This window comes from Tachypleus tridentatus, chromosome 8, assembly GCF_004210375.1.
Source record: "Tachypleus tridentatus isolate NWPU-2018 chromosome 8, ASM421037v1, whole genome shotgun sequence".
Taxonomy (NCBI): Eukaryota; Metazoa; Arthropoda; class Merostomata; order Xiphosura; family Limulidae; genus Tachypleus; species Tachypleus tridentatus.
In genome coordinates, this window is record NC_134832.1 from 30,875,270 (window position 1) to 30,892,117 (window position 16,848).

General features: G+C 37.0%; 1 protein-coding gene across 5 annotated transcripts in view; it reads right to left on the reverse strand.

Moving 5' to 3' along the window:
• Nucleotides 1-16,848, reverse strand: part of LOC143222090 (uncharacterized) — a 99,957-nt gene that overhangs the window by 22,497 nt on the left and 60,612 nt on the right. Inside the window, exon 1 of one of the 5 annotated variants that reach the window (XM_076448024.1) lies at nt 2,537-2,695. The exons of the other annotated variants lie outside the window; for them this stretch is intronic. The gene's annotated coding sequence lies outside the window, so the exon portion shown is untranslated. Of the gene's footprint in view, nt 1-2,536; nt 2,696-16,848 lie in introns of those variants that run through there. 5 annotated transcript variants of the gene reach the window in all.

The window sequence follows — 16,848 nt, forward strand, 5'->3', positions numbered from 1 at the left end:
TCGCCTCATAGTTCACTTGTTCGTCGATTAATATCCCCCAAGTGGCTCAGCAGTAAGCTTTAATGGTTAAAATGCTAAATTCAGGGTTCGATCCCTGTAAGCGTACAACTGAAGTGGCTCATTGTACAGCTTTTCACTTAAATAAACAAATTAATTAAATAAAAAGCTGTCTCCACGCTTCTTTATAGATTCCCTGGAAAGACAACGGGAAGTCTATGGCTTAAAAATGCTAAAATTAGAGGTTCAATTCTCTGCAATGGACACAGTAAATAACCAAAAGTAGTTTTGCTCTAAAATAATCAAACCCTCCCTTTTACAGACCAGCCTTAAATTTGGGTGTAAAATTAAAAGTGATGAATTAACAAAGTGTATAAATTCCAGAGTGGGTTAAAATATGTATGTAACAATTCAGTTGAAAATATAAATATTGATATGTATGAATAAATCGCGATTTCTATCACTTTGGGAGTTTAATAAACGTGTAGATTTTGCAGTCGTCGTTGTTGCTATGACTTCGAACAGTAATTTCGCAGCTAAAGCATTTGTTTGGAAGTTTGAAAATATTAGGTATTTTTACGTTCACTCAGGGTACACATTAGCCTATTTGGGCGAATGTCTAAAGTTACTGTGCCTTTGGATATTTACCTCAATAATGTAACTTCGTGAATCTCTGAAGGTACAGAATTTCGTGAAATGGTTAATAAATTGCTAGCTCGCCAGTTTCTAAAGTAATAACCAATAACAACGACTGCAAAATCAACACGTTTATTAAACTCCCAAGTGATAGAAATCGCGGTTTTTAAAAATATTCTCATGTGCAAAGCAGACAAATGTATTTTTATTTCGAGGCCATAAGTGAGCGACACATTTTAGGCCTAACTTAGGTAACTTCACTGTTCTTATATGTCACAAATGCAAGAGGTTCGACAATGACAAAAGAAAAAGGTTTGAAACAAAAATCACTGACAGATTTACTCGAATATTCATTATCATCTGTGAAAATATGTCTAAACATATTTCTTTTATAAGAACTCTTCACATGAACAGTCTGTAGCGAACAACAGACGTCTTTAGCCCTAACATATATCAACACAGACAAGATGTCTCGTCTGCTGTATTCAATCAGGCTTACTCTTGCATCGTTGTTTTACAGCAATAAACAACACACCATTACCAGCCTAAGCGGAGATGTGTGGAAATACCATAAGTAATAAATTTATAACCTTATTTCTCTTTCGGAATTTCAACATGTTCTTAACGGGAGTAATGGTCGCCGTTTATAGCTTTGTACATATGAGGTTTAGGAACATATGGCAGGCATTTTAAATGCAATGTTTCTAAGACTCATTTTTCTTCACTTCTAACAATGGTTCGCCATAATTTTTTAGTTGAAGACACATTTGCTATGTCCAGAAAATTTGTCGAAGCAAATTATTATTTTTTTGTATGTAATTTGTTATAGCTGACTATATACAATGTTTTACACCCTCAGTTTCATATCTTATGACTGATTACATAAATTGCTTCCTCGAAAATTACCTACCCTGGCAATAAACCACTCTTTAATATATTTCATCACTTTCTACTCTTTTGTTTTGTTGTTGTTTGTTTTCAACTGATGTTTTCCTTTCTATCCTTTTTTAAATTTTCATTAGCAATAAATTTAAGTTTATTCTATTAAATTAAACAAATCAATAAAACGTAACAAATATCCCGCGAGTCATGAACGTTGGCGTCAGGAGCTAATTTCAGAGTCTCACATGCGCGCGAATATTGGAAAACCAGGGCGTCTGCTATACTTGCGCACGTACAACTAAAGATCTCTTTTCAAATGATGTCGTATATACATGCCAGAGCTTTACACTGTTGCGCCAGTTGCACTACAGTATTAGTAAATGCTCGTATTCTTGTAGTGGGCTTTTCACAAACCAATGCCAAATAGTTGTTTTATTATATTTGTTTATTACCACTCTACCCTAATCTAATCATCAACATTTTCTAGCGCACCTAAGACAACGATATCTGCGTGTAATTCACGGTAGAAAATGTCCCGAGAACAAGCGGTCGTTCAACGAATACTGGCCGTGGCTCTCACCCTTATAATTTAAAACGTGGTATTAAACAGTTCACACAAAATATTTTAATACGAATATTTCAAGCGGTAAATAAGCTACAGAATAACTTTGATATGTACTGCCTCATAGAGTGCATAATTGGAATAGTAATTGTTCCAGCTGGCTCTATACAGTTATCCAAATTTCCTAAGTATCGTGTGCAAGTCACATGACTTTAATATCTTCTAATAAGATATTAAATAATAGAAAAAAAAAACTTTAAAAAATAACATGAGTAGTTCACATACAAGAATTTCTTACAAATTTCGTTACTAGTGGTTACAAAAACAAAAATTAAACCTCCCAAAAAGTTTATTGAAACATATAATATTAAATTCACAGCATTTGGGAGAATCTGCGATAAAAGCGCAATCTACATTCATGTGAAACAAACAGCGTTCTATAGTAAACATGCTACCTACCTGCTTCTGTACGTGAAACCTTCGTATCGAAGTTACGATCACTAACTACCACGTGCTGTCTGTCTTCTGTGTCCCCCACCTTCTCTCAGAGAAGTGAGAATCTCTCAGCGTGGTCTCTTGAAGCCACTGACGGCCGCCTCCACCGCCGCAAACGGAGGCTTCCCTTCCCTCCCTCTTCCCCCCACTCAACCCGGGCACCAACCTACCTGAGCAACGGGTGGTTGGCTCCCTACTACCCCGTCCTACAGCTCGTGTTGAGTCTCCTCCCCTTCCCTATACATTGATGAGAGACATGTTGGTGCTCTCACGCGACTCTCCCTGGACTGCGATGAGCTAAAGTAATGTGTTCGTCTTGCTGGTTATTAACAACGCTAGTTTCCAGAAAGAGGTACCACAATTAACCAATTTGAACATTTTCTTTATTGCAACCGGCTAAAAAAAAAACTGCCGGATGCTTCGCTCTTCAAGTGTACGAGCAGGGTCCCGTGTCTCACAAACTATAAAATAATATAAACTAACACAAAAAATGACAGTAACAAAATATTAAAAGTTCCAGTTATCATTAACATGCGAAATAAACAAAAACCACCTCCGTAGTAATGCGTGTAACGACTAAACAATGGCGAGAACTTTGACACCAACTAAGGGTTTTTCCTTTAAAATAAAACGTGTCGCCATCCGATGACGTGGATTTAAAATTCACATGCTCTCCAAAAGTATATTTAAGCCTTTTTTTACATTGGAATAAAAGAAAACAAAAATGAAAGAAACGCAACAAATCCTTCTTCTAGATAACTGACCCAGTGACGTCTATTTGCAATAGAACAGTCCACTCGCTATAAATTCAGAGTCGTTTTGTACACTTGTCTACTTTATATATATCCCCCACACACACAAAGTTACAATAGACACAGCAGAATTAATATCTTAATATCTTTAATGGCAGGGGGAGGGGTCGCTATGGCCCAACCTTTGTGTCATAAGCACCTGCCTTTATGTACACAATTCACATCTGTTATCTTCTATACTGGATTTTAGCATTTAAATTTATAGCCCTGATTTAATGATTCTATGAACCATCCAATAAAAGTCACACATACACAAAATATGCATCTCAATATTGCAATTTCATAATATCAGCAATTTATTTACCATACAGATATTTCACAACTTTATTTTTAATTATTTTCATTTAAGCTTTCCATAACTGATAAAATACTTGTTTATCTAATAATTGGTTATTACCAATTGAATATCTAATTATTCAGTGAATAATATATAATATACTTGTAAATATACATATTATATGCGTTTTTATTACACTGACAACATGCATATGCACGTTGACAGGAAACTATGTAAAATTATTGTGTTAATAAAAACCCAAAATGTGTGTGGAATTGCATAAAAATATGAGGCAGAAGTTAATTATGTAATTTTACTATCACTTTACATGGCTCCAATCTGTGATACATGACTCTTTCGTATTATGTAAGCTGCGATAGATGGCGCTGGTAACTACATAGGCGTACTTTCGAAGTTTTTTTTATATATACTATTTTTTGTGAAATTTGTTGTTATAAAATTAAAAAAAAAATTAGGCAAAATTTCTCACATCCGAATAGAAACAAATCAAATTATTCGTCAAAGGAATATACAAATTTTATACATTTTTTAAATTTAGATTGTTATCAAAATTTAAAAAAAAAATTAAGTCTTAGGATTTACAAGGCTAAAATCGGGGTTCGATTACCCTCGGTGGACACAGCAGATAGTCCGATGACTTTGTTATAAAACAAACACGCAAGTTGTTGATAAAAGTACTATTTGGACATCTTATCTGTAAAATAAGTTTTAAGGCACTTGGAGAATTTTTGTTTATTTATTAGAATGCCTAGATGATAGCGAACGCAGGCGTTGAATTCGTGCGTTCATCATTCGCTTCCCGTTGTCACGAGCCTTCCAGTGCTACAACGGTAAGCCTGCGCGATTACAACGCTAAAAAGAGGATTTAGATACCCGTTGTAGGCATTGTGAAGCTTTGTGCTTAATTACAAATAAACAAATAACTCCTTTGGGAAAAAGGGTGTGCTATAAGACTAATTGTCAAATTCCACTATTTGGTCACACAATAGCAGCCGAAGAGTTGGCGATAGATGTTGTTGAGCCCAGCCTTCTTCCGCTTACTGTATCAGTTCAACATTATGGAAGGCGATGCACATATAGCCTCTTCTGTAGCTATTTTCGAAACTTCCAAAACATCGATGCAATCAAATAATAATACAGCACCGTTTCAGACAACGAAAATACCATTCTCACACATAAAAGACAGTCCTCGAAGTCCCACACCCAAAATTACCAGTCATCATCCACACTCTACAGGAACAACAATTTAGTTACTACAACAGATCCCCGGGGTGATAAGTAAACATTGCCTCCTGATACTGGAATTCCGTTCCTCCCATAATAAAACCTAAAGTGTCTAGATTAAAAATTATATCAGTTAGGCAAATAAAAATATGGCACAGCGGTATCTCTGCGGACTTAAAACGCTAGAAATAGAGTTTCGATACTCGTGGTAGGCAGAGCACAAATAGCCCATTGTGTAGTTTTATGCTTAACAAAACACAATGAAACAGTATAATTCACACACCCACTCACCTCCACCTCCCCAAAAAAATTATAGACGTTGCATTGTACGTAGCGTGTCGAGCTACGGACTGAACAGTCTACGGTTCGACACAATACGTCACTGAATAGTCTCCGCACTTTCAACTGAGTGCGTAATAGAAGTTATATCAGTTCCTCCGTTCCGACTCAAAGAGGCGGCAGGTTCTTCTTGTTGATTCCTTCTTTATGGTCAGTGATTAAACATGAGAGACGATTATACTTAAATCCAACGTGTTCTATCCTTACGACTGTGTGGACACTACTTTCATAGATATTTCTCTTATTGAAGCTATTTCCTGCTTTTTACGTTGTAGTTTGTATAGTAATTTCATAATTCTTTTATATGCCAAGGTTGAACAATCGATTTAAAATATCGTCAGAGATAAAGATATATATACTGCTTTTACATAATTTCAACTTTCGATAGTAATATTAAAATAATCAAAACTGTATATACATATTAAAGTCTGTATAAATGTATATTTCAGCCAGTAACTTGCCAATGCAAGTCCTCAATTCCACAGCGTATGTATTGAACAAAAACGTTATCACTTAGAAATTATACAAAACCAAAAGTTTATGTGCACTTATTTGGGTGCAAAGCTACAAAATAGGCTATTTGCATTCTATCCACCGAAGGGAATCAAACCTCGGATTTTAACGTTGAAAGCATATTACTTACCACTGACCGCCTGAGGGAGTGGTTTGTTTTGTTTTCAATTTCGCGCAAAGCTACTCGAGGACTATCTGCGCTAGCCGTCCCTCATTTTGCAGTGTAAGACTAGATGGAAGGCATCTAGTCATCGCCATCTCTTGAGCTACTCTTTTACCAACGAATAGTGGGATTGACTGTAACATTATAATGCCCCCACGGCTGAAAATGCGAGCATGTTTGGTGTGACGGGGATTCGAACCCGTGACCCTCAAATTACGAGTCGAGCGCCTTAACCACCTGGCCATGCCGGGCCTCATAAGAAAAGTACATACCTCCTAAGGCCCGGCATGGCCAAGTGTGTTAAGGTGTAATCCGGGTTCAAATCCCGGTCGCACCAAACATGCTCCCCCTTTCAGCCATGGGGGCGTTATAATGTTACGGTCAATCCCACTATTCGTTGGTAAAAGAGTAGCCCAAGAGTTGGCGGTGGGTGGTGATGACTAGCTGCTTTCCCTCGAGTAGCTTTGCACGAAATTCAATACAAAAAAACTTGTCCCCCCGTGGGACAATGGTGAGTTTACGGACTTGCAACACTAAAATCCGGCTAAATAACAAACAACAGTAAACTAGTTAAGATAACATCGTTGGAAATTCTACTTGATTATTAACTTTAGGAAGTTATAATTAAGTAAACAGACACAAACAAGAAGAAATGCAGATATATTGCATATACAAAATAAAATAATATTATATTGCTTAATCGGACGAAACAAAATGAAGTCTATTTTTTAGATCTGTTTTTCTTTAACTTTGACACGAAAGCAATTATGGTATGGTACAATGGTACCAATTTGATAACATACAAAATACGTGTACGCTAACCAGCCATTTATTTGTATACTAAAATTGACTGATAATATCTTTTGTCAGGTACTTAAATGAGCAAAGATCTTTCAGAAGAGCGTGTTGGTAAATGATCACTTACCAGACGACATCCCTTTGATAAGTTATTCAAATCATAAGTTTGTAATCAAAAGCTGCAACATATAAATTTGACAGATAAACAAAAATACTTCTGCTACTAAGAAAATGTGTTCGTCAGTGGCTGCTGACTTAACCAAGTCAGTGCAGCCTATGTACCAGTTGAATGATTTTTTTCCACGTGGACTGGATTTAAACAACAACATCAAACATTATATTTACAGTTATATATATATATATATATATAATTCTAGCTACCAACCAGTCCAGGCAAAATATTTTTCTACCAAGTAACGAGGTACTAATGGTTTTACTCATGCTTATAATGAAAATTGAATAACAGAAAGGTTGGTTTTAGCTTGCTGCAGTGATATGGTTGATACATGATAGTAGTGACAACTAAAGCTATGGGCATTCAGATATTCAGCTTCTAGTTAAATAGTTATCAGTAGGGTAATGAAAACAGAAGCGATTTAGACTAACAACATAGTTAAACCAGGTTCTAAAGCTTGTGCACATATTCCTGAGTTAGGAGCTTGTATAACAAAATTTGTCTTGTGACTTTAACAAAAAATTCAGTGAACTGAATTAAGGCGTTTGCTGATATGTTAGTATAAACAGATGGCCAACTGGCTGAGATAATAGTAACATATAATTGCATATACATAAGTGGTGCAAACCAGGAAAGCAACTACTTTCCTGTGCGTTTCCTTACAGTATCAGGGATGTTGCTGTTGAAATCGACCAACTGTTGTACGATGGATGTCTTGATGTCGTTCATTTCGTTGCAAGGAAATAAATATCTGAATACAGTAGATGTTCTAATTAGTTTAGTATGCTAGACCTGGATTCTGACAACTGGAAAGTTAAAGTATACAATAAAATTAGACCAAAGTACACTGGACTGTTTTCAGCAACTGGGAAAAATGGTACTAATTCAGTACCACATTACCTGGTCTGTACAGGACATATCAGCAATTGGGAAAGACTGTACTAATTCAGTATCACATTACTTGGTCTGTACAGGACACACCAGCAATTGGGAAAGACTGTTCTAATTCAGTACCACATCACTTGGTCTGTATAGTATATATCAGCAATTGGGAAAGACTGTACTAATTCAGTACCACATTACTTGGTCTGTACAGGACATATCAGCAATTGGGAAAGACTGTACTAATTCAGTACCACATTACTTGGTCTGTACAGGACACACCACCAATTGAGAAAGACTGTACTAATTCAGAACCACATCACTTGGTCTGTATAGAACACACCAGCAATTGGGAAAGACTGTACTAATTCAGTACCATATCACTTGGTCTGTACAGGACACACCAACAATTGGGAAAGACTGTACAAATTCAGAACCACATCACTTGGTCTGTATAGTACATATCAGCAATTGCGAAAGACTGTACTATTTCAGTATCACATTACTTGGTCTGTACAGGACATATCAGTAATTGGGAAAGACTGTACTAATTCAGTACCACATTACTTGGACTGTACAGGACACACCAACAATTAGGAAAGACTGTACTAATTCAGTACCACATGACTTGGTCTGTACAGGACACACCAACAATTGGGAAAGACTGTACTAATTCAGTACCATATCACTTGGTCTGTACAGGACACACCAACAATTGGGAAAGACTGTACTAATTCAGAACCACATCACTTGGTCTGTATAGTGCATATCAGCAATTGCGAAAGACTGTACTAATTCAGAACCACATCACTTGGTCTGTATAGGACACACCACCAATTGGGAAAGACTGTACTAATTCAGAACCACATCACTTGGTTTGTATAGACACACCAGCAATTGGGAAAGACTGTACTAATTCAGAACCACATTACTTGGTCTGTACAGGACACACCAGCAATTGGGAAAGACTGTACTAATTCAGAACCACATCACTTGGTCTGTACAGGACACACCAGCAATTGGGAAAGACTGTTCTAATTCAGTACCACATCACTTGGTCTGTATAGTATATATCAGCAATTGGGAAAGACTGTACTAATTCAGTACCACATTACTTGGTCTGTACAGGACACACCACCAATTGAGAAAGACTGTACTAATTCAGAACCACATCACTTGGTCTGTATAGAACACACCAGCAATTTGGAAAGACTGTACTAATTCAGTACCATATCACTTGGTCTGTACAGGACACACCAACAATTGGGAAAGACTGTACTAATTCAGAACCACATCACTTGGTCTGTATAGTACATATCAGCAATTGCGAAAGACTGTACTAATTCAGTACCACATCACTTGGTCTGTATAGGACACACCAGCAATTGGGAAAGACTGTACTAATTCAGTACCACATTACTTGGTCTGTACAGGACACACCAACAATTTGGAAAGACTGTACTAATTCAGAACCACATCACTTGGTCTGTATAGTACATATCAGCAATTGCGAAAGACTGTACTAATTCAGAACCACATCACTTGGTCTGTATAGGACACACCACCAATTGGGAAAGACTGTACTAATGCAGAACCACATCACTTGGTCTGTATAGAACACACCAGCAATTGGGAAAGACTGTACTAATTCAGAACCACATTACTTGGTCTGTACAGGACACACCAGCAATTGGGAAAGACTGTTCTAATTCAGTACCACATCACTTGGTCTGTATAGTATATATCAGCAATTGGGAAAGACTGTACTAATTCAGTACCACATTACTTGGTCTGTACAGGACATATCAGCAATTGGGAAAGACTGTACTAATTCAGTACCACATTACTTGGTCTGTACAGGACACACCACCAATTGAGAAAGACTGTACTAATTCAGAACCACATCACTTGGTCTGTATAGAACACACCAGCAATTGGGAAAGACTGTACTAATTCAGTACCATATCACTTGGTCTGTACAGGACACACCAACAATTGGGAAAGACTGTACAAATTCAGAACCACATCACTTGGTCTGTATAGTACATATCAGCAATTGCGAAAGACTGTACTAATTCAGTATCACATTACTTGGTCTGTACAGGACATATCAGTAATTGGGAAAGACTGTACTAATTCAGTACCACATTACTTGGACTGTACAGGACACACCAACAATTAGGGAAAGACTGTACTAATTCAGTACCACATGACTTGGTCTGTACAGGACACACCAACAATTGGGAAAGACTGTACTAATTCAGTACCATATCACTTGGTCTGTACAGGACACACCAACAATTGGGAAAGACTGTACTAATTCAGAACCACATCACTTGGTCTGTATAGTGCATATCAGCAATTGCGAAAGACTGTACTAATTCAGAACCACATCACTTGGTCTGTATAGGGACACACCACCAATTGGGAAAGACTGTACTAATTCAGAACCACATCACTTGGTTTGTATAGACACACCAGCAATTGGGAAAGACTGTACTAATTCAGAACCACATTACTTGGTCTGTACAGGACACACCAGCAATTGGGAAAGACTGTACTAATTCAGAACCACATCACTTGGTCTGTATAGTACATATCAGCAATTGCGAAAGACTGTACTAATTCAGAACCACATCACTTGGTCTGTATAGGACACACCACCAATTGGGAAAGACTGTACTAATTCAGAACCACATCACTTGGTTTGTATAGACACACCAGCAATTGGGAAAGACTGTACTAATTCAGAACCACATTACTTGGTCTGTACAGGACACACCAGCAATTGGGAAAGACTGTACTAATTCAGAACCACATCACTTGGTCTGTACAGGACACACCAGCAATTGGGAAAGACTGTTCTAATTCAGTACCACATCACTTGGTCTGTATAGTATATATCAGCAATTGGGAAAGACTGTACTAATTCAGTACCACATTACTTGGTCTGTACAGGACACACCACCAATTGAGAAAGACTGTACTAATTCAGAACCACATCACTTGGTCTGTATAGAACACACCAGCAATTTGGAAAGACTGTACTAATTCAGTACCATATCACTTGGTCTGTACAGGACACACCAACAATTGGGAAAGACTGTACTAATTCAGAACCACATCACTTGGTCTGTATAGTACATATCAGCAATTGCGAAAGACTGTACTAATTCAGTACCACATCACTTGGTCTGTATAGGACACACCAGCAATTGGGAAAGACTGTACTAATTCAGAACCACATTACTTGGTCTGTACAGGACACACCAACAATTGGGAAAGACTGTACTAATTCAGTACCATATCACTTGGTCTGTACAGGACACACCAACAATTGGGAAAGACTGTACTAATTCAGAACCACATCACTTGGTCTGTATAGTACATATCAGCAATTGCGAAAGACTGTACTAATTCAGAACCACATCATTTGGTCTGTATAGGACACACCACCAATTGGGAAAGACTGTACTAATTCAGAACCACATCACTTGGTCTGTATAGAACACATCAGCAATTGGGAAAGACTGTACTAATTCAGAACCACATTACTTGGTCTGTACAGGACACACCAGCAATTGGGAAAGACTGTTCTAATTCAGTACCACATCACTTGGTCTGTATAGTATATATCAGCAATTGGGAAAGACTGTACTAATTCAGTACCATATCACTTGGTCTGTACAGGACACACCAACAATTGGGAAAGACTACTAATTCAGAACCACAACACTTGGTCTGTATAGTACATATCAGCAATTGCGAAAGACTGTACTAATTCAGTATCACATTACTTGGTCTGTACAGGACATATCAGTAATTGGGAAAGACTGTACTAATTCAGTACCACATTACTTGGACTGTACAGGACACACCAACAATTGGGAAAGACTGTACTAATTCAGTACCACATGACTTGGTCTGTACAGGACACACCAACAATTGGGAAAGACTGTACTAATTCAGTACCATATCACTTGGTCTGTACAGGACACACCAACAATTGGGAAAGACTGTACTAATTCAGAACCACATCACTTGGTCTGTATAGTACATATCAGCAATTGCGAAAGACTGTACTAATTCAGAACCACATCACTTGGTCTGTATAGGACACATCACCAATTGGGAAAGACTGTACTAATTCAGAACCACATCACTTGGTCTGTATAGAACACACCAGCAATTGGGAAAGACTGTACTAATTCAGAACCACATTACTTGGTCTGTACAGGACACACCAGCAATTGGGAAAGACTGTTCTAATTCAGTACCACATCATTTGGTCTGTACAGGACACACCAGCAATTGGGAAAGACTGTTCTAATTCAGTACCACATCACTTGGTCTGTATAGTATATATCAGCAATTGGGAAAGACTGTACTAATTCAGTACCACATCACTTGGTCTGTACAGGACACACCAGCAATTGGGAAAGACTGTTCTAATTCAGTACCACATCACTTGGTCTGTATAGTATATATCAGCAATTGGGAAAGACTGTACTAATTCAGTACCACATTACTTGGTCTGTACAGGACATATCAGCAATTGGGAAAGACTGTACTAATTCAGTACCACATCACTTGGTCTGTATAGAACACACCAGCAATTGGGAAAGACTGTACTAATTCAGAACCACATTACTTGGTCTGTACAGGACACACCAGCAATTGGGAAAGACTGTACTTATTCAGAACCACATCACTTGGTCTGTACAGGACACACCAGCAATTGGGAAAGACTGTTCTAATTCAGTACCACATCACTTGGTCTGTACAGGACACACCAGCAATTGGGAAAGACTGTTCTAATTCAGTACCACATCACTTGGTCTGTATAGTATATATCAGCAATTGGGAAAGACTGTACTAATTCAGTACCACATTACTTGGTCTGTACAGGACATATCAGCAATTGGGAAAGACTGTACTAATTCAGTACCACATCACTTGGTCTGTATAGAACACACCAGCAATTGGGAAAGACTGTACTAATTCAGAATTACATTACTTGGTCTGTACAGGACACACCAGCAATTGGGAAAGACTGTACTTATTCAGAACCACATCACTTGGTCTGTACAGGACACACCAGCAATTGGGAAAGACTGTTCTAATTCAGTACCACATCACTTGGTCTGTATAGTATATATCAGCAATTGGGAAAGACTGTACTAATTCAGTACCACATTACTTGGTCTGTACAGGACATCTGCAATTTTCAAGAGTCGAGCAGTGGTTTCATTTGGAAGACTACAACGGGAGAAACGCGTCATGCGTGTAGATAAAATTTCATTTTCTGGTTACACATTTCAGGCCATCACTGAAAACATGAATGTGTTATTGCAGAGATTTGAAATTGAATATCATTGAAGTATGCGTTAATGGACACTAAAGTAGAGTTTAAGAATTACATGTTACATACTCGATAGTGCTGGTTTATCAAGTGATCCTGCATCCTAGAAAGGGATATAACTCCAATCTATCATTCAATTCACTACTTGTCACTGGGTTATTCTACTTATTTTAAAAATTCATACATTATATACGAGTGAAAAACACCGATTTTGGTGGGGGAATGAGAAAAATCACTACAACAGCTCATCACGTGGTAAGGAAGTGAGTAATATTACCATACCAACTCTTTAGCTGGTGGAATAGTGAGTAATATTACCATAGCACATCATTATCTGGTGTAGAAGTAAATAATATTGTCACACCAGCTCTTTGATTCACTCACTTTAAGTTTGTACGACTGGAGTTACTGTTTCAAAATACCCCGCTGGTTCAGCGGTAAATCTACACTCTTACAACGCTAAACTCAGGGGTTCGATTCCCCTCGGTGGACTCAATAGATAGCCTGATGTGGCTTTGCTATAAGAAAACACATCCACACTTTTCTAAATAAGCCAGTGATAATAGAAAGCCTGATAGCACATTGTGATAAAATTATTCATATCCGCTGGGTTTTATTATTTAAATAACATTTTAGTGTCTTTATCAAAAAGCAAGTAACATGTCACTTAAAAACAACTCACTTGAATATAAATATGTCTCTCTCGAAAGTATGTGTAAACAAAGTGTGAAAAAGAAATCCGCCAAATGACTGATGGTTTTACCAGTTATGAATATAAATAGTGTTTCTGTACGACAGTAATAAGTGAAAGTATATACACTGTATGTATACACTCCATGTAATAAAAGTTCCTTGGAAACCGAAGAAATCCCATCAGTGCGTCTAATGACCATTCCTACCGACTGATTTATATTTAGATAGCACTGGAGCTATGAACTCTATGCATTTTAAAGGAAAACTGACTTCTTGATATACCATGAGTCATTCCAAGTTTATTAAATTATATTTGACAGGTCCAAATGCAAAAGCCAGGAAAGAGTTATAAGAACAAAGTTCTCTCAATGCCATAGATCATTTTTCTTTAAAACATCGCAAAAAATAACTTTACCCAAAAACTGAAAATAAAGCAAACAATATTATAATATATATTTTATTGTGTTCTCTCCTGCACGCATAAAAAATAGCCATATGAATGCTTTTTGTTACTCCTTTTTTGTTTAAAATATTTTCAATATTAATAGTGTACGTGAGAAATAGTTATATTTAATTAATTAATTTTATTCGGAAAGTAACGACTTATGTGAAGATGTCTGAAAACAAAAGGCTTTCAGTCGGTCAATAATACACAAAGTAATGTGTTCAACAGAACAGGAAATACGTCATGAAGCACGTGTTAGTCTTATCACGTAATTCCGTTACAGAAAAGTGGTATTCGTTAACATTTTATGAAGTTTTGTTGGCTTAAGTAATATAAATATTAGTTATTCATTTAATATTGTAAGTTTATAGTTTAAACGTAATCGTACTCAATGCATTTTAGATGACATTAGAGATTAATTATTGAAACATATACATCACATAATTATTAAATATTCGACTATTTATGGGTCAGTGAGTTATGTCTAATTGTCATAACCATTAAAATTTTAACTGTAAAAACTTAATGGAAATATATTTCACAGGTAAAAGCATATTTTTCGTCTCTTCCATTAAACGCACAAACAACGAAACTGTTTCACCCGAGTGCAAAGAAGTAAATTAGACTTACATTCAGTATTTTGATTATTAAAGATTTCCAAACATAGTGTCAAAACAGGAAACGTGTAGATAGCAGTATCCCCATATCTTACACGAAACTCGTGCACGCGTGCACTGACGCTACATAACTATAGTAACGAACCGCCAATGCTTGACGAGTCCAAAATCTCGAAAACTCATGAGTGTGAAAGAAAAATTTCACAGCTCACTTGTAGACCTATTATAAAAAACACATTGATGTCCACATAAAAACTGTCCAATTAACGACAGAGTTAACCTAAGGTGCTGGGCAATTTCACTCATCAGCGAATACGTTAAGCTAAACGTTAATAAGTCACAACATGCTATGCTCCAAGATTTCAAATTACCATGTTTTTAATATAAAATAATGCCCGAGAAAGATAATTATTTCTCTTAACTTCTTTTTCTGTTTTGCCAAACAGTTCATTAAAGTAGTCAAATTATGTGAAGTTTGGTTACTAGTTACGGATTAATAAATTAATAAAATACAATTAGGTGAAGCAAGAATTTACAGACAGTTCAATTGTTATTTGAATCATATTAACAACAAAGCTCAAATTGAAGTACATTTTAGGAACATAAGTATTAAGACAAATACAGGAAGTAATCAGTTTTATTAACAATATATACCAAGGTTCCAACTTATGGAGTATAAGTGTTGTTTGTTTTTCAATTTCGCGCAATGCTACTCGAGGGCTGTCTGCGCTAGCCGTTCCTAATTTAGCAGTGTAAGACCAGAGGGAAGGCAACTAGTCATCACCACCCACCGCCAACTCTTGGGCTACTCTTTTACCAACGAATAGTGAGATTGACCTTCACATTATAACGCCCCCCCCGGCTGAAAGGGCGAGTATGTTTGGTGCGACGGGGATACGAACCCGTGACCCTCAGATTACGAGTCGCACGCTTTAACCCACCTGGCCATGCCGGGCCAGGAGTATAAGTGTCATTAATGTATATTGGTTAGATGCTGGATCTTATTGAATCAACTTGTTTTAAAGAGTTAAGTTTAGCAATAATAGGTAGTCAATATAAGTAAGCCAGCATTAATAAGAATCACTGCATCACTGGCCACAGTCGACAGAGATGTTAAGGGAATGGGGGAGTTATGCTATTCCGAAGACGATAGACGGTGCAGTGCAAAGTTTTCTGATGTCGCGTAATCGATTAAGAAACTAGTGTACACGGCGTCTAAGAATATTCCAAACTTGTACGTGGTTTGAACCAGAAAAATTCAATGGTCTGTCTACGTCTCGATCAAACAAGTTTTTCTACAGTTGTGGAATAGTTAAAAGACATCTTAGAAATATGAGTATTGATGTTATTGAATAACCAAATCAATCACCTTATATCAATCTGATTAAATATTTATGGCCGAGTTAAACCGATCAACGAAAGATCGCAAGCCCAACACGGAAGATGAAATTTTTGAAATGCTCAAAGACGAATGGCAGTCAATTTCGTATGAATATCTGCACAAACTCATTGACAGCATGTCATGTCTATATGGAGCGTTACAGAAATCCAAGGGAATGTCGACTAAATATTAAGTTCTGAAACTGTTTGTGTTGAGTTTCATTTTTTATGTTCGATTATTGCAGAGAAACTTGTTTGAGCATTCTGTAAGCTAATTGGAATAAGACTGTCTAATTTAAAGGTCCGTTACCTGAGAAGAGTGTAAACATATTACAACTACGTCCCGGATGCACCAACATCAGCTTCCAGTTGTTCGCATATCCAACATTTGAACAGATTTCACAGTCTCCACGTCTAACAAAGCATTATATTCTATCCGATATCCGAAGGTAATAATGGCACGTAGTTACAGATGTGTTATAATAAGGAATATGAAATTTCATAACAAACATTCACATCTGGATTGGTTTGTTTTGAATGTCGCGCAAAGCTACATTTAGCAGTGTAATAAGACT